Raw genomic sequence first — 25,082 nt, forward strand, 5'->3', positions numbered from 1 at the left:
CATGAGCCTGTGGAGACCAGAGGTCACTTTTGAGTGTCTTTGTCTATTGCTCTCCACCTTGCTTTTCGAGACAGGGTCTCTTACAGGCCAGCAGCTCACTGGCTTGGTTAGGCTGGCCAGCCACAGACTTCCAGGGATCTGCTTGCTGCTGCCCCCACAAGAGCTGGTGTTGCAGATTGCAACATGAACCTGGCTTTTACATGGGTGTCAGGAACCTGAACTCAATTCCTTCCTGCTTGCATGGCGGGCACATTATAGACTGAGCCATCTCCTCAACCCTGTCCAGTCTTCTTTTAAGGGCAATGAGAAGCCATGCAGGTTTTTAAATTTATTATATTTATTTATGTGTATGTGTTGTATGCATGTGTGTTGGAAAAGAATAATCCTGGTGTTCCACAAAAGAACACACAAATAGAGTGAAAGTTACTCAGCAAGGCCATTTCTCATCACAGAAAGGGTGTGGCACACCCCAAACAGGGCTACTGAGTAGGGCACACATAGCCTTTTAACCCTAACACAAGGAGGTGTTTGGGTGTTCCTTATTGGCTGAGCTTCAGTCTCCTTAATGGCTCATTTAGAAAGCCGTGGGAGAAGGGAGCCTGGGGGATGAATGGAGAAATAGTGGTGTTTAGATGAGTAAGCTTCTCAGGAATTCCAGGAAATCTAAACGCTTCTCTGACAAAGGGCTAACAGAAAGGACCCTGGGGAAGAGGACATAAGGGGAATCTGACATGCGGCCATTAAACCTGTTTGTAAGAAAAAGAATAAATTAATCTCTTACATGTGTATGTGTTCTTGTATGTGTGTATACATGTGTGTATGGATAAGTGTGTATGTGGAGGCCAGAGGATGATATTGGGTATCTTCCTCCATCTCTCTCCACCTTCATTTTTTTTTTTTGAGACCGTCTCTCTCATTGGAACTGGAACTCATTGGTTGGTTAGTCTCGCTGGCCAGCAAGCATCATGAGTCCGCCTGTCTCTGCCTCCTGGTGCTGGGGTTGCAGGTATATGCTGCAATGTTGACTTTTATGCACACCTGCTCTTCTGAGGTGACCAATTTCAGTAGGAACGGGGTTCTACTCAAGAGCTTTGACAATCTCACAATGACCCAGGCTTTACCAGATCTGGGTTGGGGAGAGATTCGGTCCTGGTTTGGTCTTAGTGCAATCTTTGAAACTTTATCTATTTCTCTAGTCCTTCACTCTGGGATTCTGATGAAATGTGCATGAAAGACTTGTATCGTGTTGTGCATTCCAATGAAAAATGTGGTGATATTTTGTTGTACTCTAGTAAAATATGCTAGCCACAGAGTTAGCCAGAGAGGTCAGGCAGTGGTGGCACACACCTTTAATCCCAGCACTTGAGATCTTATGCCTTTGCTACCAGTATTTGGGAAGCACACATGCCATTAATCCCAGCACTAGGAAGGTTGAGACAGGAAGTGATATGGCTGGGCAGAGAAAGGAATATGAGGCATGAGGAGACAGGAGCTTTTTTGGCTGAGAACTCAGGGACATTCAGTCAGAGGATCCGTGGAGCTGGCAAGATGAGAAGTGTCTGTGGCTTGTTCCTTTGTCTCTCTGAACATTCATCATTTACCCCAATATCTGTCTCCAGGTTTTTATTATAAATCTTAGGAGTTGTGCAACAGAAAAATGCTTAGGTGATGTTTCCCTTGCCTCCTTGAGGACTGTTAGCTTTCTTCACTTAGCAGAATATGAAAATTAAAGAATTGAGCCATGTAGCATTAAACATGCCTCTCCAAACAGTGCATATTGTTGATCCTTCTCTATGTTAAACATTCTCCAAATGTCAAAACCCCAAGAGTACGAGGAAACGGGGTGAAATTAATGATGACATATAAGGAAGAATAAACACAGCTGGAGATGTGGACAGAATATGGGGGAGTGTCAGCTGGCTGGAGTTTTAGCTTTTTTTGCTTAAGTCCTACAGTCAATAATAAGGAAGTTGATCTGTGCCCCAAACTCCAGCTAGCCTCAGCTACTGATTGATGGCACTGGGTTGAAAGGGTTTTTCAGTGAAAGAGTGTCTTGGTAATTGGAGGCCAAGGAATACCACAAAATTCACACCATGCAGCAAACCTCATGCAGATTTCTAGGGGTGGGGTAGGGACGGCAACAGGTCAGGCTGTGATGATGGGCTTTGTAGTGGATATGGAGCACGTGAACAGGGAAAATACATCAATGGTGGAGATAGGTCTCATTGGCTGTTAGTGATGGCCAACAAAGTGCACTTAAGACAAGGTGAGAATGGGAGGGATCTCTATTGGGAAACAGACAACAAAGCAAGTCATGTGACAGGCACCTCCCCCAACAAGGCAGGTTTCTGCCCGCCACGCACTGTGAGTTCCTCCCACCATCTTTTTAATGGGTCTCTTGGTAGTGTTATCACCAGAGTTGAGGAGCTTATTTTACACGGAAACTAGAGATAAGAATGTGGAAGGAACCACCAGATTAGTATGTAAAATGAATAAAAAATTCCTTAATAAAAAAAGAGAATGTGGAAGGAAAAAGAGTAATTAGAAGGGAAAAAATGCAAACCGAAGAGAATGTTAACAAAATAACTTCAGGATAACTCTAGAGACGTAAGAGAGGCTGCTTTACTCTTTCAACCAAAATATTGGGCTAGCAATATCATGGGACATTGGGAAAACAGAACTCATTACTGGGATTTAAAAATACAAGAGAATGAATAAAAACAAAGGGTTTGAGACCTTGTCTCAAAAACGAAACAAAAGAACAACAAACAACAAAAACAGAAACAAAAAAATCTCAGAAAGTAGAACAGAAAGAGCCAGAGGTAAGGAAACAGAAAATGCAGAAAGTGTGTGTGGAGTGTGTTCTAACAGACTGGCTGCCAACTAATGGAGATTCCAAAGAGGGCGTGGGAGGACCAGATCAGGAGCTGGGAGGGTGAGGGAGGTGGCTCATGGGTAAGGTCACTGGCTATGTAAGTGTGAGTGAATGCTCAGCATGCTCTGCTACTGTATCCACAGTGTTAGGGGTGGGGTAGGGGAGACAGGTAGATTTGGAAAGCTGGCTGGCCTGTTAGCCTAACCAAAGGGGTAGTTTCTATTTCAGTGAGAAACTCTGTCTCAAGGCAATGAGGTAGAGAGTGTGGAGGTAGACACTTGATATCCTGTTCTAGACTTGTTATCTATGTGCACAACCGTACATTCAAGCACATGTACACACACACACACACACACACACACACACACACACACACACACAGGGGCGGGGGGGGGGGAGTGGATAAGGAAAACTCTAAGGATTTGATTTCCCAGATTAAAGGATTTGATTCCCCAGATTAAAGGATTTGATTCCCCAGACTAGATCCAATGGATGTGACAAGAACTCATGAGCTCATGTCATCATGAAATTTTATACGTGGAGTGAAGTCTTCTGAGCTACCTGAGAAAAAGAAATTCTTTCTCTGACCAGCACTAGACTTCTCAGTGGGAGCCCTAGAATCTGGAAGGTGATGGAGAATTGCCCACAACATTTTGTGGCAAATTATTTTGACTTAGAATTCTGTATTCCATGTTCTTCAGAAAACCAGCAAATGCGAAAGAGGAGTAAAGACATTTTTTCCAAACTTTGCAGTGATATATGTTATATGTTGTACTGTGATACAGAAAGACACTGGCATACAAGTGCACTCTGCACATTGGGCACCTTCCTTCCCCCCCATCTCCAGATCCTCCCCTTTCTCACCCACTCCCTGCTTTTAGTCCCTATTGGTCACCTAGACAGTTTTGCTACTACTTACATGCCATGCACATCCATGACTTACGTATCTGTATAAAGTCTAAATGAGAGAAAGCATAGACTATTTGTCTTTCTGAGTGCCTTAATTCACATCACGTGATCGTCTCCAGTTGCACCCATTTTCCTACAAATTACACAACTCCATTCTTATATATGGCTGGAAACCATTCCATTGTTTATATGTGCCACACAGTAAGTAATAAAAGACATTTTCAAAGCTGCTTGGCTAAAAAAAATATTTACCTCAATGTATCTTCTTGAGTTCAAGGCTAGCCAGGACAACATAGGACAACCCTGTCTCAGCAACAAACAAACAAACAAACAAATCCCTAAAAGAATGCAGAGCCTGTTTTGATATACTAAGTAGCTCAGGCCAACTTTCAACTTATAACTCCATCCCTAGCCTGTGAGTTCTGGAAGAAACTATCGACAATTTGATGTGTGTATCAGGCCCATGGGATTTGGATGAAATTCTCTCAGAAGGATGTCTTCAAGGAAAACAAACAAGAAACTATGTAAAATAATATCTGTATCGAGAGGAATTTGAGTCTTAAGGGGATTTTCAGGATACAGAAAGCTATGTGATAATGTTAGTAATCAAGCCAATGGCAGATGGAGAGTGCAGGCGTGGGGGTGTAGTTCACGGGGAGAGAGTGCTGGCCTAGGCTGTGCAAAGTTAAATGTCAGGGTATAATTCAGCATTTGATGCTCAACACCACAGACCCTTGAAGGAGCGGCGAATGTTGCTTTTGTTTTGTGGATCCTGAAAACCACAATCAGGTTCATGGGGCAAGTGCCTGCTGGAGGCAAAGTTTGAACCAAGGCTGTCTGGGTTCATGGTTATCGCAATGAGAATGCCATGCTGCAGTCACTCAAAGGTGATATTCCTGTGTGAACGTGAGATGCAGTGGGGAGGTGGGAGCATTGCTCAGCTAAGTTATACCCTCAAAGTAGGAAATAACAATGTCCAGATACACAAAAGAAAACACGACATAACAATGGAGAATTTATATAAACATGGACTAGGAGGTAGCTAGAGTTGAGAGTAAGGCTTGGAATGGGCTGCAGTTTTCCCTTTTGGCTTTATTGAGCCATTGTGTGTGTGTGTGTGTGTGTGTGTGTGTGTGTGTGTGTGTGTGTGTGTGTGTGTTCATTCACACGTATGCAGGTTGGATATCTCCCTTTGGTATTCTCCATTCCCCCACTTTTTTTTTTTTTGAGATCTGGTTTCTGAGCCTTGAGCTCACTGATTGGTTTAGGCTGGCTTCCCAGAACCGCAGGGATGCTCCTGTCCTCATCTCCCCAGCACAGGGATTCCAGGTCCATGCTCATGCCCGACTTTTAATGTGGGTGCTATGGATCTGCACTCAGGTCCCTGTGTTCGCTCTCATGCGCTTTATCAACCGAGCCATTATTTTTTTTTTTAAATACACGAGTACATAAACCTGAGTCTGGTTAGTATTGGTAGTTAGGTAAGGAAGAGAGGTAAAGGAGCCCCTGCGCTTGGGCTAGGTACAGGTACAGGCAGTCCCCTCACTTCTCTAGTTTCATATCTGTAGCTCCGGGGCTTGGCTGGTCAGAGCGAGTCTGGAAGGCACGTTCTAGAATGCTTTGCTTATTGCAAGATAAACCCAAATTATGCTGAGGTGCTTTGAAATGTGAATCCATTGTTTATGGATTATTTTATGGGAAGGAAAGTGTCTTCTTGGCTTGAGTTTGTAGATTTGAGTAGACAATAGAGTCAAGGTTGTGGAGCCAGTTGACATTGTAGAGCTGTGTCAGGCTTTGAGTTCATAAACAAAGAAGACACTGGGGTTAGATTCATCTCTGATCTGAATTTGATTATCATCTTATTCAACTACTGAAAAAACTACTGTTAGTCAATACGAGGAATGAAGTGAGCTGACTTTTCCTTTGCCCTCTTGGAAGCAGAAGAGAGGCTGCTCACGCCTCACTGCCCCCCTTGACTTAGTTCTGGTTCTCTGTTACATTATTCAACATGGCCTGGTGAAGGGTCTGAACCCAAGCCAGGGCCTCAGCTGGGATGGAACCACAGCACCACTGCACCTGCTGGGGAAGAGAGCTCAGCCTCCTGTTTAAGAGCGGGCTTCTACTTAACTCTGTGGTGTTTGGAGAATACTCCATTATTTTTACGACTACTACTACTATTACTACTTATTATTATTATCATTATTATTATTTAGATGCTGGTTTCTTCATTGACAACCTGATGTAAAGAAAAATGATTCTAGGATGACAGGCTGAGGAAATATGAATCTCTTATATTAAGCAATATATACGGGGAGGGTGCTTTGAGGGTGTGTGTGAAGGCTGGGCATTTGACTAACCTGGAATGGAAGTGGAGGAGTTGAGGGGGCTAGATGAAGCCCTTGTGTTTTGGTTAGAGAGACACTGCAATTTGGAGAGGCCCTTTTATATTTGTATCACTTTCTGACAGGGACAGAGACTCACGTTAATCATAGAGCTTCTTAAATAACTGTCCATCAAAAGAACCATTATTTTGGCAATATCTGTCTCAAAAAAACAATGGTAACAGAAAAGAAGACTATTATTTGAAAATAGTAAGCACCAAGAGACAAATGCCCGTAGGGTGAGTGTTGACGCTATTTATTTATTTATTTTCACATTCTCAGAAATAGAAAATTGCCACCAACTTGTCTGCATCAGCCTCAGTAAGTATCTGAGGTGGAGGGTTCAGGGGTGGTTGATAGGTTACAAAGCCAGATTTAGAAAAGTGACTTAAACATAGCATTCTACTCTCCTATTGCCATGTGATATTTTTTAAAGCAAGGCGGTGGGTTAGGCTTCCGGCCTCTTCTCTCTCATACCGTCGTCTCCATGACTGCTCACCAGGCAAGGACGTCAGGCTCCTGCTGGTGGAAGTATCGGCCCCGCCCAACTAGAGTTTGTCTAGCGCCTTGTCAAGGACAGCCAGCCAAGCTCCATCTGTTTGACCAAATGATGACCCATCTTTCTGTCGTCTTATTACGAACAGGGAATCATCTTCACATGCGAACTTGACCCCTGGCTTCAGGTACATACAACACACCTGGCTGGATGACTTATCAAAACAATGGAAAATGCAGAGGAAGGAAGGCTGATTGCATGGAGCAGCCAGGACACGCACCTAGGGTTACCTGAGAGTTCCCACGGGACGTGAAATCAAGAACAGGACAAATGGACTAAACTGTTTTTAAGCTCAGGGACTGTTTGTGCCACAGTATAATCGTGTTTCCATCAATGCCATATCAATAATATTGAGTCATTTTCTGTATGTAAAGGGCTTTGTTGGACCAGTGATAAACCAAACGACTCTCTAAAGAGGTTAACCTAATGTGCTGATGTCCTTGAATCCCGGCAGACAAAGTCATAGGCCACTCATATTTATAGTCTTAAGATTTATTAACCCTGTGGTAAATAGCACAGTTTCTAAGATATTTAAAAGCATGAGTTCTTCTTCTTTTTTTCTCACAATAAGAGAAGAGCCACCAAGAAAGAGGCCAGAAAAGGGCCCTTTTAGCTGCGTGTAGAGGTGTATACTTATAACCCTAATACTGGGAAGACTGTAGTTGGAGAGTTCAAAGCCAGCCTTAGCTACAGAGTGAGACTTGGACTAAAAAAATGATAATAATTATAATAAATAAATCAAAAGATCCTTTTTATTGTTTCTGTTCTTAAAGCTTTATTTATCTAACTTGCTGGACCTTTATAAGAACTGTTTCCTCTTCCTGAGAATGCAATAAGAAATAAACAGATAAACAAATAAACACAGGTGTCAGCCCTTATCTTAGGACATTTGTCTCTTGGTGCTTACTATTTCTAAGTAAGATTTCTTTTTTTGTTATTGTTGCACTTAGACACAGGGCTTGCTGTGATGATGTCTTTTTATTGAACAGTTAGATGGACAGAGTTAGAACAGGACATCAAGGAGAGAGGCTGGCAGCCTGAACTCATTTGTAGGTGAATATGGTGCAGGTGCTCTGGGCGCCATGTTGCAGAGGGGACCGCCACCAATCACCAACCCCTCTGAAAGTTTCCTGCAAACCTTTTCTAGCACTAAAACTTGTCCCCATCTGAGATCCTCAGGCCCTCTCATGCTCTCAGACACTTAGTCTTAAGGCGTATAAAGGCCAGCCCAAGCTCCTTGATGCCACATGGTAGTAAATAATTTGAGAACCACCTACTTAGAGTGACACATGCCAGTCTCAGTGTGTCCTCGGGATAGAAGTGTCTGCTGGAGCTCTAATCCCTTAACAGCCACCATGGAGTGTGTCCAGAGAGTTCTGTTTCCAGAGCCCACATTTAGACTTGGCTCTTTTCTGGGCAGAAGGAAATCCCTAAGTCTTCCCCTTTGATGATCAGGAAGACATGCTAGATTCCCTCTTCCTACCCACCTAAGACAAGAGTGCTTGAATCCTGTGAGTTCCTTGAAGTTCAGGGACCAACCCTAACAGGAACAAAACAATGGGATGCCTAGGAGTCAAGGTTGCAGGCCTGCTGTGGCACAACAGGCTTGCCTTCCCCTGCCTCTGCCATCTGAAAGAACCGGCAATAATGTTTATTATTTCTGGCCAGTCTCGAAATGAATGCTTATAGGAAGCTGTCAAAGTGAGCCTAGTATTAGGCTTTAAAGGTCAGTTGGGGGTGGTTTAAATAAAGGCACTTGCTTGGGGTTGTACAGAGTAACGGAACTCTTAAGTGAGAAGTCAAAATAGAGAACATTGCTGGCTGCCAACAGTGCCCTGTGCCATTAACCTTCATGTGAAGTCATTGGAACAGATGAATTATGTTTCCTGGGTGGAAATCTTTTTCTGAGAAGGTGGGTGGTGGCATGGATCTATTTTTATTAAAAAGATTGGCAAAGTGCAGTGAATGATTCTGTTTGCAATCAAGTCTTTCCTTGTCTTTGACAAGGTAGAGTAATTGGAGGCAGGGGAATCAGTAGCTCGCCCCATCACTGTGACACATCACTGGATGGGCTTTGTGATACTTGGGCAAGTTTGCATTATCCTGTGTCTTCATTTTCTCACTTCCTTAAACATGATTTAATGTGCCATGGCATGATGAAATTTCCTTAAATGTTGGCAGATTGCTTTATGTGTTCATGTGTGCACAGTTAAAGTAATCCTATTTATTAATTATACCCTGCAGTTAATATTCACTTAGAGCTGTCAAATGATCAGCTGTAGGAGGTGCAGGAGAAGTGGGCTGTGGAAACAGCAGTGGTTGTTGCTATAGATAGGGATCGTTGCTGGTATGCCTGGAATCTTTGAAGAAATACCAAGAGTAATTTTTAAAGCTTTATTTAATGAAAATTAAGTCTGAACGCAGGGATATTTGTGTTCTCTTTGTGGAGAGTGGAGATTATCTCACTCTGACCAAACGCCTAAGGAGTGAGTTCCACATCCACAATGTAGAGTGTCCCATGAGAGGAAGGATGGGTCATCTCACTCTGGCAGGGACTGCTACTGGAGGGCAATAGAAAGAGGTAGGCACACCTGGCTCTTGATGTCCTTCCCTGTGAGATGGGGAGACGCAATGGCTGCCTAGCTCTTTCTCCAGGCTGCTCCTTGTGGTCAGAAAGGAAACAGATGGGGCAATTGGAGGCTCTGCAGTGTCTGGTCTAAGCTCAGGGTTATTGGTTGCACAGAACACAGCAGGTAGCTCAGGTAGAGAAGGCTTCATGGAAAGGATTCGACAGAAAACCTCCCAAAGATAGATATTACTACAGGAAGATGCTGCAAGGCAGCCTGGCTTCATAGAAAGAGGGAAAGGAGATGACCAGGAACGAAGCTGTGGTCTGCACTGGCCAGGCCTGTCTAGCTCTTTCTTCTCTCTATCTCTCTTTCTAAGCCTGCTTCCTATAACAGATCCAACATGGCCTCCAACCTTGCGTGACTTTGACCCATGGGGTGTAGCCTTCTCCACTGACTGTCTAGAGATGCTAAGACCCACCTGCTTTTGTTGACTAAATACTAATGAGTGCCTGCTGTGTTTTGGCATGGGATCAAGCCATTCCCTTTAGTAGAAAGTTAAGGCAACAATCAGAAAAGCAGAGCAAACAAACCAATGAAATGTTGAGTGAAGAAGAAGTGGCTGAGGAAAGGGGATAGAGAGCCGTAGGAAGCGAACATCTATGCCACTTACAAGATGTGGTTGAAGGAGGTTTGCAATCTTGAATGCTAATCAAAACAACAAGGCAGAAATCAAAGGAAGGATGACTGCCTGTCAGGAGTGACTAGTGCATTGAAGGGGCAGCCAGAAGCCATGGTACCCAGAGCAGAACGCACACAGAGATGCAGCAGAATTGATGGTCTGAGAAATGTTGGGAGAACTCCCAGACGGACTTGTAGTATGTTCTGGAATGTGCACCTTTTCACCTCTTAGAAGAAAGGAAGAGCCAGGCATTGGAAAGCTCTTAGACTGAGGACTTGTAATATCTGTTTGAAAGGTTACTCCAGTGTGTGAACGACAGGATGTAGAGGGCAAGGGTAGAAGTGAGAAGTCGGGAGTACTGAAAGGAATCTAGAACAATGACTCGGCCCAGAGACGGCAGCAAAGTGGCTGCTGGGATGTCACAGTTTGTGGGTGACTTGGATGTGGGATGCTGAGGATAAGATAAATCAGAGCTGATGACAAAGTTCCTGCCAGAGGCACTGGCGACATGGGGTTTTCATTTACAGATGCAGGGAAGACTAGGAGAGGAACAGCCGACAGGCAGGGAATTCAGTTTATGCTGTGGCCATGTTCAGTTTGAGATGCCAACCGGAGAGCAAATGGTGCCAGACTGCTTCTTCGATGTCTGACTCTGGAGCAGGGGAGGGACTAGGACTGGATGGTAGCTAGTTCTGTAGTGCTTAGCTCCAATGACTCGGTGGGTATGCTTATAGGGCAGAGAAGAAGCCTGGGGCAACTTCCTGAGAGATATGTGATCTCCACCCCTAGACCAGGGAGGACACCAGTGTGTAGGAAGTCCAGATCCAGAGAGAGTGAATTCAGTGTCTGTCTCCACCACAACACACAGCGCTCCTTCACGCCTGCTCTGACCTCTTGTCCCAGTCAATGGTGTCAAGAATGGGAGCATGAAGCTTCTGTTGATCAGATTTTGGGGGCAAAACCACATTTCTTGAGTAAGGGCAGAGCTGGGATAGGCATTCTAAAACCAACCAAAATACAGCCACCAAAACATCACTGTCAGACTCTCGAGGAGACCATGCCCTGCTAGAGATCCAATGTAAAATGTTCCCCATGGGCTCATGTGTTTGAACACTTGGTCTCTAGATGATGGTGCTGTTGGGGGAGATTGTGGAACCTTTAGGAGGTGGGGTCTACTGGAGGAAATGGGTTGCTGGGGAGGGCAAGTCCCAAGACTTATAGATGAGCCCCTTTTCCAGCTGTAGTTTCTGGAATTTTTCTGGTTGGCTGCTAAGATGTGAACAAGCAACACTGTAAGATCCTGCCACCTTGGACAAAAGCTGGTCCGGCCACCATGTCCTCCGTGACAGACACTGTATCTGGCCACCACGCCCTCCCTGACAGACACTGTGGACAAAATAAGTGCCTGTTCCCTTAGGTTGCTTCTTGTCAAGGTTTTGGACACAGCAATGAGAAAACTCACTCATATAGCCTCCATATCTTTTAATTTGTCTCAAAATTTTAAAGACTTTTAAAAAATGCCATCTGACTTTCCTTTCCAAAGAACCTTAGAACATTTTGTCCCATAAATACCAGGATCTTCTGCTGTCATATTTGATCCCAGTCTTGACAATGTCTTTCCCATGTCTATGTATACAATCTAGTCTCAACACTCCAAGGATCCTGTCCCAGTGGAGCACCTTAGAATGGATGACCATCATGTTCCCGATAGTCCACATCCCACCGTATTACTGCATTCCTGGGGTGCTAAAGTGCTCTGTCCAACTTGTACAAGTTCTTCTAGGATGAGCCTTTCAGCTAACTTTTCCAAAGTGTCCAAAATAGTCACGTGAAGAGCTCCTCTCAGAGGAGACAGGCGAAGAATGGGAAGAAGCCACGTGACTAGATGTTGATGAGAGACTGCCCTACTTCAGGATGGGCCTACAGTGTTGCTTCACTCTAGTCCCTGGCCTCAGGTAGACTTTCCATTCTGGCAAGCAGGCCACTGTGCAGATATGAGCCGTGAGTCCCAGGGAAGGAAGAGGATGAGTGCAGGTAACTGCATCTATCTCCAAACCAAAGTGTACATTACTTGAAAAGGAAAGGCATGCCATTTGTCTCATGTAACTGCATTTACGTGCTCAGGAGCACCTGAGCGACAAGCTTAGAGACATTTTCAGTGGGATGTCTCCCAGTTCCACAGCATCTTAGACAACACAGGAGTTATTTTATATTTGTTCTCTGGGTTCTCTATTGTGAGATGCTGTCTCTCTGGAAAGCTACTGAGCAGAGTCTAGCTCTCCTATAGAGACAGTGGGTCACAGAGTTGACCTTTCTTCCTCTGATGGCCACATTTAACACCCTTGAACTGCTATGTGGCAAATGCCATGTGGTTGCAAAAACCTTGCTATGTTCCAGGGCTCCGCTCCTTCCTGCTCCATTCTCATGGGGGCATCCTGTCACGGCCAGGAGCAGCAGCTGGCCCAGACTTCCCGGGGAGGCGGAGATTGGATTTCCTGTCTGCAAACCTCTGTGGTCTCTTATTAGCTTGTCCTGGTGACTAAGGATAATTCACCTGTGTTCTCTCAGTAGAAAAGCTCACAATAATTAGAAAGATATTTCAAATGCTGGGGAGAGAAACACACACACACACACACACACACACACACACACACACCCCTCTTAAATCTTTCCAATTAACACATTCTCTCTCTCTCTCTGTCTCTCTGTCCCTCTGTCTCTCTGTCTCTCTGTCTCTGTCTCTCTCTCTGTGTGTGTGTGTGTGTGTGTGTGTGTGTGTGTGTGTGTATGTGTGTGTGTTGGTTCATAGGCACATGTGTGTGCATGTAAGTAGAGGCAAAGGCTAACCTTGGTGGTCAAACATGGGAGCTGTCAACTTTTTTTTTTTTTTAAACACTTGTCACAGGGACAACAGGATGACTAGAGAAGGTTCATTGCAAATCCACCTTAGAGCAACAATTAAAGTGTGCATGTTTTGAAAGGGAAAGGCATGCTGTTCTTTTATGGTAGATAAAACCCAGAAATTTCTTTCTCATGATTGTGGAGGCTAAGAGTCTAAGATGGAGGTCCCAGCACATTAGGAGTCTGTGGAGAGGCAGCCTGCTGGTTTGTGTACACTGCCTTCTTGTGTCCCCAGATGGCAGATGAATGTGGATCGGTTGCTCTCCAGAAACTGTGCACAGTGCATTCTGGGAAGGACTACATGAGTGTTTTCCAAAACTCTCTCTAGAAATGCGTACCAGGATTTTAAAGTTTGGGATCTCATGCCTTGCCTTTCCTGCTTGTCCTGGGCATGGTCAACTCTCCTGCTTGTCCTGGGCGTGGTTGTGAGGCTGAGCACCCCTTTCAGGCCTTTTTAGACTTTGCTCACCTTCTGTAACAGTTAATTCTCTTGTCCTATGTGGAAGTTTTTAACCAGACAGTTTTTAGTTGAAGTGCTACACTTCCCCAAATGTACAGTGTCTGTTAAATGGATTATAGTTCTGTGACCATTTTCTTTCCTTTCCTTTCCTGTCTGTGATTTTGCTGGCTTTTCCTCTTCCTTCTAAACAGAGCAGTGACCCAAAGAGCTATCCTTGACCTGTATTTTATTTTATTATTTTATTTGCTAGGTTGAGTCATATGAAACTATCATTTTTAGGATGTTGAAAAATGGCTGAATGCCAGAAACTTTGGTGTGGCTATTCCTGACATGTTCCTCCAGGCAGTCTGACTTAATCCCCTCCTCTCTAGACCAAAACCTCTTTCCTCTGTATGTAACGTGTTTGGTAATTTCTGTCCCATCTCATCCTTCATGACCACCTCGGAGGCCTCACTGTTCCTATGGCCTTTTACACATGTCTTTCTGGTAGCATTTCCCGCTGCATGTTCCTCCCTGTGATTTCATTTATCATTTACAAATGTAAAACTCCTCAGCTCTAGAGCTTGATGAATTTTCACACATGCATAACCCTGTGCGACAGCCTCTTAGCTCAAGATACAGCAAGTTCCCACCACCCGGGGAGTCCCCTCACACACTTTGCTGGTTATTAACCACTATCTGCCATCAAAGATGTCAACTGCTCTGACCTCTATCACTATTGATATTTGACATGGCTTTGAACTTCAAGTGAATGGCATCATGCAATATGCCGTCATTGGGATCTGGCTCTTTTTTCTCGATATAATACTTGTGACTATCTATCATCTATGCTATTGTGTTTACTGGTAGTGTGTCCTTTTTTATTGCTGTGTAGGATTTCATTGTGTCAACATCTAGTTGGCATACTGCTAATGGATACTTGGATTATTGTAAAAATGCTTTCAACATTCTGGAGTCAATTTTCTTTGCTTTTAGGCATGTCTATGGGATGAGATTGCTGGTTTATAGGGTAGACATGTTTAATATTAATAGAAAAAAAAAGCAAGCAGTTTTTGAACAAATTTATTCCATGTTATGCTCTTTCCAGAAATATGTGTATCAGTGTGTGTGCACATTTGAGTGTGTACATTCACACATGTGTGTAAAGGTCAGAACTTATGGGAGTTGATTCTTTCCTTCTAACATGTGGATCCTGGAGAGCAAACTCAGGTCATAAGCCTCTACAAGTACCCACTAAGCATCTGTCGGCCCACATGTGTCCACAAGTACCCACTAAGCATCTGTCGGCCCACATGTGTCCACAAGTACCCACTAAGGATCTTGTCAAGCCCACATGTGTAAATTTTTGCCAAGAGGAATCTGCTGAGATTTGAACCTGACTTAGTTGAGTGGCTAGGTCAAATCGAGAGAACTGATATCTTAATAGTCACATGTCCAGTGTATTATCCATTTTATTGTGTTTTCTTTTGTTATCACAACAATATTGTCAGTATAGAAGTTTCGGCATCTTTTGTTAACTGTGTCCTTATGTATCTGATTTTTTAAGTGTGTATATTGTGTGTGTGTATTCCCGTGTGTGCAGGTACATGTGCACATGTGTGGTCATCTTGTATATTGAGGCAGGTCCTCTCACTGAATGTAGAGCTTGCTGTTTCTATCCGTCTGGCAAGCCAGTGTGCTCTGGGATTCCACGGCTCTGCCTCCTCGGCACTGAGATTACAGACAGGCTGCCATGCACTCCTGGCTTTCCCATGGGCTCTGTGGACAGAACCATCTCTTTCCTTCTGAGCCATCAGAGCCTCATCTTTTATTGTTTAAAATACAATGTTGTAAGCTATATTTTTTTAATTTTATTTTTTTCCTGCTTAGCAGCATGTGGAGATATATTTTGGCATACCAACTCTCTCATTTCCCTCTTAACTCATGTCTTAGATCATTTGTAGGCAGATTCCTTTGGGTGTGTTAGATACACAATATATATTATACAGTTTCTCTTGGCCATGTATGTAGGGATGGACTCCTGGCTTAATTATATTACATACCAAAAAAGAAGGCCCGCTTCTCTCTTTCCAAAATTAATTTCTCCCTTTTCCACCATATTTCATGATTTCTGTGTATTTCTTTCTCCCTTCAAACTGGAAGCCGCTTGAGACAAAACTCCAGCATGACACTCTCAACATGGAAGATATTAGCACTGGGGTTGACTGTGTGAATGATGTTAGGGAAAACAGAGGAATTCAACAGCAACTGTTGTGCTGTATGATCAATAAACCAGCCCCAGGGAAGGGGGTCCTGGTTGAAACCATCTGGATTCATGGTTTGGTTCGTAGCTCTCAGTGTTTTGTTCACTGGATCATTGTTATTTTTTTCTATAGACTTTTGCTAGTAGTTTGAGACGTCCAAAATAGCAGTGACTGTGTTTCTCCAGGACAGCACTGAGCAAACGGTGGCCCGGACTGCACTGATTTCAGTCTCAACTCTGCAAGCTTCGGCTGGTATAGGAAACAACAGCAACAATAACAACAACAACAACCACGGACGGAGCCTTTAGATCCCAGCAGCCGCGTTGTTTTTAGATTCTGTTATGCACTTGGAGTTTGTGAGTGAGCATGTGGAGCAGGGTGGTGGTCTTTTTCCTGTGAGTAGGAATCTTTGTCCGTTCTGAAGATTCCTGACCTGAGGCTAAAGTGACCACCCATGAGTTATAGATGGCTCGGGGGGGGGGGGGGGGTGGCAGGGAGAAAGTGTGGTAGATTCTGAGAGCTGTTTCTGCATTCAGTTGCAGTGGAGTGGATTCTGAGAGCTGTTTCTGCATTCAGTTGCAGTGGAGTGGATTCTGAGAGCTGTTTTTGCATTCAGTTGCAGTGGGGTGGGTTCTGAGAGCTGTTTCTGCATTCAGTTGCAGTGGTGTGGATTCTGAGAGCTGTTTCTGCATTCGGTTGCAGTGGAGTGGATTCTGAGAGCTGTTTCTGCATTTGGTTGCAGTGGGGTGGATTCTGAGAGCTGTTTCTGCATTCAGTTGCAGTGGTGTGGATTCTGAGATCTGTTGTGCATTCAGTTGCAGTGGGGTGGATTCTGAGATCTGTTGTGCATTCAGTTGCAGTGGGGTGGATTCTGAGATCTGTTGTGCATTCAGTTGCAGTGGGGTGGATTCTGAGATCTGTTGTGCATTCAGTTGCAGTGGGGTGGGTTCTGAGATCTGTTCCGCATTTGGTGGCCATGGTCATTTTTCTTTCCTCAATTTCACTTTTCAGGAACAGCTTGTTTCCTTCCATGTTTCTCTGCAAGCTGCAGGGCACTGTCAGGGTGAGCAGCAGGTGAGAGGTAACAAGGCAGCCTGACTCCCAGGCCACGGGCTGGCTCCCAGATTTCCCTCTCCCTTGGCTGTTAGCCTTTTTCTATCAAACACAGCACTAACACACAGATAGGTATATTTTTGCCCTTGAGTTAATTGAAAAAGCTTGAAAATGATGAGAAAATAATAGAAAAGGAAAAGAAAAATCAAAGCAATTTTTTTTTTTGCAAATTTTAGTTAAATAAATCCAGAATGATTTTGAAAGTACTTGAAATTTTCAAATATCTTGGGCATGTGATTCTGTTAAACAAGGGTACACTGACACTAAAACAGACTTCTGTTATTGTTTGTGTTTTCGTGTTCTACACAACTGGAAGTTGACCACAGTCATCCACCACTACCACCGGGAAACATTGTAATCAGCAGTTACAAAATAATTGCCATTGTTAAAGAACAATGCCAGTTATTTTCCAAATTTTAAAAATATTACACGTGTAGTCTGAAGGCTACTTTTATCATTTAATTGATGCTCTAGGTAAGATTCTGTGTCAAGAACTCTGCAGAATGTTTCAGTAGCTGTGAAGGCTTGTGTGGACATGGGTGTGAAGCAGTTCAGCCAGTTCCTTGCTGCTGGGCCCTTCCTGTGCAGTTTTGTTTTCTGCTTTTACTAATCCAGACACTGCGGTGGGTGTTGTCCATCAGTCTTGGGCAACTGACGGCTTACTTCTTAGAGTGATTTCTCAGACTGAAACTACAGGACTCAACCTATACATTGTGGTTTTTGATTTGTACTGCCAAGCTTCCCTTCAGAAAACCTGACAATTTATATTCTCATCAACATCAAACTGAAAGCATTTTCTTAATTGCACTATTACCAACACCATTTTTGTGAGTCCTGTAAAAGATTTAAAAATTGATTTTTGCTTGGCAAATAATAATTGTTTAAATGTATTGACTATAATGTGTTTATATTGTAGAATGATTAAATCAATCTAATTAATATGTTATTCCACACATCTCTTATTCTTTATTTTTGTGGTGAGAACATTTACAATCCGTTTTGGTGGTTTGGAACTATAGAGTACATAACCAACACTGTCACTCTGCTGTGCAACAACCGTCATCTAACTTTACACCTGGAACGTCTCCCCATGCTCCCATCCCACCCCCTCCACTAATCCTCATTTTTTCTTTTTAAATGAGCATTGACTAGTGTTTTGCCTGCATGTATGTCTGTGTGAGGGCATCAGATCCCCTGGAACTGGAGTAAGAGACAGTTGTAAACTGCCATGTGGGCGCTGGGAATTGAGCCCAGGTCCTCTGGAAGAACAGCCAATGCTCTTAAACCCTGAGCCATCGCTCCAGCCCCCCAGTAACCCTTCTTGTGCTTGGAGCTCCACCAGTTTAGCTCTGTAGATCATGTATGATTATTCCGTGTGAGTCTTTCTGTGCCTGGCTTAGCGTAATGTCTCCCAGGACCATCTATGCTGTCACAAGCAACAGAATTCCATTCTCACTACCACATTTTAAAAGTCCACCCATCCGTTGTCACCATGAGGCTCATTCTCTGTGCTGACTACGATGGACAGTGCTGCAATGGACATGAGGGTGACGTGTGTTTTTATGCTAGTTTTCATTTCTTTTTCTTTTTCTAATTGGATGACCTTTAACTCCTGACCCTCCTACCCCAGTCTCTCAATGGCTGGGGTTACAAGCGTGTACCACCATGCCGGACTCTGACATACTACTGCCAGTTCCTTTGAGGATATGCTTGAAGAGAGCCTGCTGGGTCCTAGCAGTCCTGCTTCCAGTCTGTGAGGAATGGCCATGCTGATCTCCACGCTGCTGTGTTAGTTTGTATCGCCCCCAACACTGTTCAAGGCTCTCTTTCTCCACATGCTTGCTGCTGTTTCTAACATGTGAAGTGCTAGAGCATTGCAGCTTAATTTGCATTTCCCTTAGAAGTAAATAGTTTTTCCTATAACTACTAACTATGTATATATCTTTTTGTTGTGGTTGTTGAGAAATATCTGTTTGGGTTCTTGGCACACTACAAAAATGGTGCATTTATTCTCCTGCTATTAAGTTACTTACATATTTTGGACAGTAGCTCCTGACCAGATGTACAGCATGAAAACGTTCTCTCCCAGTCTGTGAGAGAACTCCACTCAGCTGCTTTCTTAGCTGCAGAGGAGCTCTTCAGCTGGTGTGGTCCATTTGTCTATTTTTACTGTACCTTTGAGATCAGAGACAGTAAGTGTTTGCTCAGACATGTCAGGGTTCATTGTGAATTATTTTATGTTATGTTGTATGTATCGGTGTTTTGCATGCATACATGGCTAATACATCACATACATGTAGTGCCACTGGAGGGCAGAAGGGGTGTCAGATCCCCTCAGACTGGAGTTGCCATATGAGTGATGGGACTCAAACCCAGGTCCTCTGGAAAAGCAGTCAGTGCTCTTAAATCACCGAGCCATCTCTCCAGCCCCTATTGTGAATTTTCATTTGAATTTTTGTGTATTTGCATCTTCGAGAAAATTATAAGCTAAATGGGTCAGAATTCAGTTAGAAAATGGGAAACTACACCAGATATTTCTTTTTAAAATTTATTTATTTTTATTTTATGTGCATTGGTGTTTTGCTTACATGTCTGTCTGTGTGAGAGCATCAGATCTTGGAGTTACAGACATGTGGATGCCAGGAATTGAACCCAGGTCCTCTGGAAGAGCAGTCAGTGCCCTTAACCACTGAGCCATCTCTCCAGTCCCTATACCAGATATTTCTACTAGCAGAGATTCCATACTGGGACTTGGCTCTGTAGATGTTGGAGATCTGACAGAGCAGAAGGGACATACTGAAGCCCTTGGGGACAGCAGCATGAAGCCATCTTTCTGGATGGATGGAGGCAGGGGGAAGCAGGGAAGGACAACTCAGCACACATCACCAGAACAAACACTTTTTAAAAACAGGGTCCTTTCTGCCCTAAAATGATCTACTAATGCTTGCATTCCCCAATTGGTGTATAGACCACTTCTAGAATAGCTAAGTAGAGGTTAAATTAAATGATGCATCCTCATATTCAAAATCTTAAGTCTAAAGCCATCATGAATTTTAAGTTAAAATTCCAAAGAAAATCTGCTAGATTTTTAAATGTCAGCTTCTCTTGAATTCACAAATAGTTAATACCAGATGCACGCAAGAACTCAAGGTATAGTGGGAATTACAAAACTGATCTTTAAATCTAACACAAAAGGGTAAGCTTGAATTCTTTCATCATTTGGTATTTCTGTCTTCCTGTTTGGTGGATTGGAAGTGGGGTGAGGTGACACTTTTATACCTAAGTGAACTGATAATAGTCATCTCAAGTGGGCCGTGGGTGGCCACTTGGTCAACAATTTAAAACCACAGTATAGTTGCTTATTAGTTAGGACTTGAGTTGGAATCCCCAGAACCCACATACATCCAGACATGTGTGCTGTAAGTCCCATGTGCCTATGGCAAGATGGGAATGAGGCAGAGACAGAAGTCTGGTGTGTGAGACTCTGCCCCAAGGACCAACAGATTGTCCTCCACATGCGTGCTGTGGTAGAAGGGTGCCATCATATACACACCCCCAAAATTAAAAATGGGATTCTCCTGCAGTGCAAATATTTACTAAATACAAAGCTTCTATTGGGCAGCTAATAAGTCAACAATCAAGACACGTGTTTTCGTTTTTGTTTAGTTTCATTTTGTTTTAAGGCTAGGTTGTTTTAAATCTACTAAATGGAATGAAGGAAGCAGAGGGTGACAGACTCTGGAGTACCTGGCCTGGCACAAAAAGCAACTTTGGATTGGATGACCGGGGTGGCCTCGCTGGGGACTACAAGACAATGTTTAAGCTGAAACCTGAGATGGCAGCAGCTTGAGCCTAGGGAAGAACATTGCAGGCAGGTGCAAAGGTCCTGAGGTCAGCTGATGCTCTGATGGTGAGCTTTGGCTGTCACTTCAGGGAACAGCTGATACAGGTGTGACTAATACAGATGTGATCGGAGGCCGGAGGGACAGATGGATGGAGACCAGTTTACTCAAAGTCCAAAATGGAGTGCTTTGTTTTTAACTTGCAGTGGGCAGCCCCATGAGAGTATAATCAAGGTGCACTTATCAGTCTTGGTCTAGTACCTGTCAGTGTCCAGTCTCTTCAAAGCTGCTGCCCCCATAACATACACCTCCAAATAAATTTATGAAGTGCCATTTTGCTCTTTGAAAATGTTTCTTGCTACAAGGTCCCTCTGTGTAGCCCTGTCTGCCCTGGGTCTCATCATGTGGAACAGGCTGGCCTTGAACTCATGGAGATCTGCCTGCCTCTGCTTCCTGAGTGCTGGGATGTCTGTTTCACTTTTTTGAGACAGGCTTATTCACAGCCTAAGCTGGTCTCAAACTCATGTATTTGAGATTGGCCTTGAGGAGTACCTCCTGTTTCCACTTCCCAGCGCTGGGATTACAGGTGGGCACACCAGGTTTTAGTTGAAATGTTTCGAGCTTTGGATCACACTAGACCACAAGATCAGTTCTCATGTGCATCTGTGAGTGAAACCCTGGGAGGTAAAGGCAACTGTGTCTAACAAGACCCACGGCAGGGCTGGGGGGTGCAGTGTAACAGCACACAGCACACATGGACCTCGTGTGGAAAGTGGTATTGTCAGGGTGGGAAGAGAAGGCAGGAGGAACAGGCCTGATGGTAGGAAAGGGGCAGTGCGCGCGCTTGATGAGATTGGCGGGGTCTTTGTTCTCTGCTCTGCTCTTTCCTTGTGCAACTGCTTCCTGCCTGCAGGAGCCAAGATGCATTAACCAGTGCAACAGCATGCACAACTGAACTCTGAGACTCTTGTTAGGAGTGGGTGTTCACTGTGCACCATCCAGCATCCAGCGTACACCACATGCCATACATTATACACCATACACCATACAGCATATAGCATACTGTGTACACCATACAGCACATAGCATACAGTGTATACCGTACACCATACAGCATACAGCATACAGCACTGCACATAGCATACAGCATACACCATAGGCCGCCTTAGGCACAAGTTCAGGCCTGACTTCGCTGCATGCTTTCCCATAATTCAAAAGCTGTCCATCTGCTCGGGTGGCAGGAGGCAGTTGTGATTCAGCACTTATGTCTTTATGAGGCTTTCTTCCTTGAACGCCCTTTCTAAAAGGAAATTGTGTCAAGGTTGTATAAGGGCAGTTGGTGTGTGTGTGTGTGTGTGTGTGTGTGTGTGTGTGTGTGTGTGTGTGTGCAAGCTTATGCTTACCACTTTAAAATACGCAGCACAACAGTGAGGAAAAGGCACAGCAGAGTCCAGCATTGGAGTAACATATTTTCCAGTGACGGCTGGCCTGAGTCTGATCTCCTGCCGTGGGCAGCATGCTTTTTCAGTGGCAGTAGGAGCGGGCAACCCTTTTCTCCACGGCTAAGGACCAGGCAACAGCTAGAATGACTCTAACTGGGGTAGCTTGATCAGTCAAGCAGATAACTTGATTTCGTCTTTTGATTTCTTGAATTGGAAAGATTTCTTTCTGTCTTTGGGAAATCTATTTTAAAATGTGAACAGTTTGAATCTATGCAGCCAGAAGGAATAGAAATGATCTTGTGGGCATTGGTGTCCAGCCCATGGAGGGGGAGAGAGCTTGGAGGGGTCCAGAGGTCACCGGAGCCTTGGAGAGATAGCATTAAGAACAAGCAATCGGTCAGCCAGCTGCTTCCTTCGAGCGCTGGGGCTGCGTGGAAACAGCTCTTTCTGCAGTACTGTGCATAATGGTTTTGATTGAACACAAATTAGCGTGTTTTGCATGAGTGGTATGGGGTATGGATCTCACGTGACTTTCTCAGAGCACAAGCATTAGGTGACATTGGACATGTGAACTTTGCCCTGCTGCTGGTCTCCCCCTTTATGGGAAATCTTGTAAATGAATGTATCTCTTTTTAAATCAATGACAATAATAACAGAACAGCTATTTGTGTAATGAATGTTTTTCCTCATTATGCCCTAAGCCTTACAAGGACACAACTTTGTCTTATCTTTGGTGGCTTGTCCTGGTGCCACATCACTAGCAGAGCAGGGGTGCAGTGATAAACTGGAGCTGTCCTAAGAAGGGGCTGAGACATGGCTTAGTGGGGAGAATGCTTGCCTAGCACGCATGAAAACCTGGGTTCAAATCCCATCACTGCATAAAAACTGGTCACGGTGATGCACGTCTGTAATTACAGCACTCAGTGAGGTGGAGGCAGTGGGAATCAGAAGTTCGAGACCATCCTGGGCTACATAGCTAGAGTTTGAGACCTGTTTAAAAACAAACAAACAAAAAAGAAGTTCAGAAGCAGCCCTGACCCAGCACTGCAGTATTTCAATTACATTTTGGGAAAGTGACAGAGTGGGCCGTCTTGGGGTCAAGCCTTTAGTCCTAGCATTTGGGAGGCAGAGCCAGTGAGTTCTTGGCCAGCCTGGTCTACATAGCGAGTTCCAGGCCAGCCAAGGCTGCAGAGTGAGGCTTTGCCTCCAAACAAAACAGAATGAAAGAATGTGGCAGTCATGGAACCTAAGTCTGTGCCTGGTTCGTGTTCTAGCTGACCACCCCCACTGGGTCATTTCAGGGTTTATTGGTGGCTGCAGAGACGGTAGTAAAGGAAATGGTTCATTGTCCTGACACTTGGGTAGATCCATGAAGCTGAAACTAGCAGATGACAGAACCCAGAGTGTTCTAAGACCGTTCTTCCAGGAATAACCGAGAGTCTCATATAGTTCTGAAATTATATATCGGTACAAAACATTAAAAACCTTCAGAAGTTCGTGGCCCTCTCTGCTTGGGAATGTGGTGCTGTGGGAATGGGTTGGCTTTGTTTTCTTTGCAGGAGGGCAGTGGCGATATTTTTAATATGGGTGCCTCTGGTAGATAGCTCCTAAAGCCCAGGGGAGTTTGAAATTGGGGACGAGAGGAGCACGCAGTGGGATAAAAAGCTGACTTCCAAACAGAAAATGCTTTTTGGATGCACTGAAGGCGGGATGAGTCTGGGTTTTATTTTTAATCATTTGAAAACAGAGGGATACCCTCCGGGAAGGCTTGCAGAGAGTCCTTGGGAATGAGCCTGTAGTGGCAGGGGAGGGGTAAGGGAGTAGGGGGTGAGGACTGAGGGGACAGTTGCTGTCACTCACCCTGAGCTAACAGGCAATCACCTTCATGGGAGGTGGCATCTGTGTGTGAGGCAGTGGAAACACACAAGGGCGGATATGAAAAAGAAACCTTGCTGATTGAATCAGGACCAAGCAATGTGGCTTTCCAGATTAGCAGATGGAAATCTGTCTCGTGTGCTCAGCATTTCTATTCTGAGCCCAGAGAACATCTTCCCAACTGTTTCTCTCCTCTCTCCCCACTCCCTCTCCAGACCTGGAAGCCCCCTGTGCTTTAGTTTTCTCATTTTATTGGTATGGGTTAGCTCTAAGGCTATACCTTGAGGTTTCTTGGCCATTGGCTGAGACTGAGAATTATCCACTGTGCTAATTCTCCAGTGGCTACCCCCAGACAGGCGCTGTGCAGGCTTCTCCGGGAACACTAGCCGGATAAGTGAGGGTGTGGGCAGAGAGGGAATCTCACTGAGAACAAAAGTCCAGCCGTATGGGGTTTCACTAGGCCAGCCAGCCAGTGCTGGGCATGCAGCTAGCACACCTCCCGCCACAGAGCTGTGCACATGGCTCACACATAGTAAGAGGACAGTGTGCATCGCTGGCTGGTATGAAATTCTTGGGCATTTCAATTTTTAAAAATTTTATGTATATGGGTGTTTTCCTTGCATGGACCATGTGTGAGCCTGGGGCCTGTGAAAGCCGTAAGATGGCATCAAATACCCTGGAACTAGAGTTGTGAGCTGCCATGTGGGTGCTGGGAATCAAACCCTGGTTCTCTGGAAGAACAGCCAGTGCTCCAGCCTGTCTCAGGTACATCATATCATGAGAACATTGGTTTAGTTACACTAGACAACTAAAACAGATACCTGACAAAGCTGTACATGTACGCTTGCATACACATGCATTCTGTGTGTGTGTGTGTGTGTGTGTGTGTGTGTGTGTGTGTGTGCGTGCGCGCGCGCGCGCAAATGCACACCTCTGCAGGCTTGAGCAGCTGTGCAGATGTCTGAATTACCCTCATGAACCCTGAAGTATGGGATCTTTCTGGTATTTTGAGGAAGGAAAAAGAAATAAGATACTTCCATCTGTTTTTTATTTCAATACTTTATTTCTGGAGAAAACTAAAGTTTAAAAATAAGTCTGTATCCTTTCTTTCTGTTTTATTTTACCCTGGTAGGCCAACTCTGTTAAATTGAGGTTCCTAGGACTAAGCTAAACACATCTACCCACTGATTAGTGCCAGGAGCTTTTGACTTAGTTCCTACTCTGATTAGTTATGGC

Source organism: Peromyscus eremicus, chromosome 20, assembly GCF_949786415.1.
Source record: "Peromyscus eremicus chromosome 20, PerEre_H2_v1, whole genome shotgun sequence".
NCBI classification, from domain to species: domain Eukaryota; kingdom Metazoa; phylum Chordata; class Mammalia; order Rodentia; family Cricetidae; genus Peromyscus; species Peromyscus eremicus.